Source organism: Corvus brachyrhynchos, unplaced genomic scaffold (genome assembly GCF_000691975.1).
Source record: "Corvus brachyrhynchos isolate BGI_N302 unplaced genomic scaffold, ASM69197v1 scaffold1129, whole genome shotgun sequence".
NCBI classification, from domain to species: domain Eukaryota; kingdom Metazoa; phylum Chordata; class Aves; order Passeriformes; family Corvidae; genus Corvus; species Corvus brachyrhynchos.
The window spans coordinates 18,482-19,015 of record NW_008239806.1 but is presented as its reverse complement, the minus strand read 5'-3'; positions in this window follow the sequence as shown (position 1 = coordinate 19,015).

Sequence of the window (534 nt, the reverse complement as noted above, 5' to 3'; positions counted from 1 at the left end):
CAGCCATTTTTATCCCAACCAACGCTGCCGTGTCCTTTACAGCGGTGGCCATCTTGCTCCCCACAACCCAACCAGCGTCAGCCATCTTGGCTGCCCTCCTGGTGGCCATCTTGAGCTCAACCAAACCGCAGCCAACCTGCCGTGCAGCACGGTGGCCATCTTGGTTACCATCCCTACACCCCGTGGCGGCCATCTTGACCCCAACCCCTGCTCAGCACCAACCCCACTGTGGCAGCCATCTTGCTCGTTATCCCCACAACCCACAGCGGCCATCTTGGCACACAGCCCGGCAGCCACCTTGGCCTCCCCTAATATCAACAAACCACCTACAAAAACACCTTAACCCCTCCAAATTTCCCAAAAACTCACCATAACGAGCCCTGAACCGGCTCAACTCCACCAAGGCGGTGATTTTTGGGGACAAAACACGGACATTCGGGACACGAGGGAGGAGGGAGGGGACGAGCCAGGGCCCTACTGCACCGTTTAATAGATTTATCATATAAAAAATATCTATGTACATTTATTATTCTT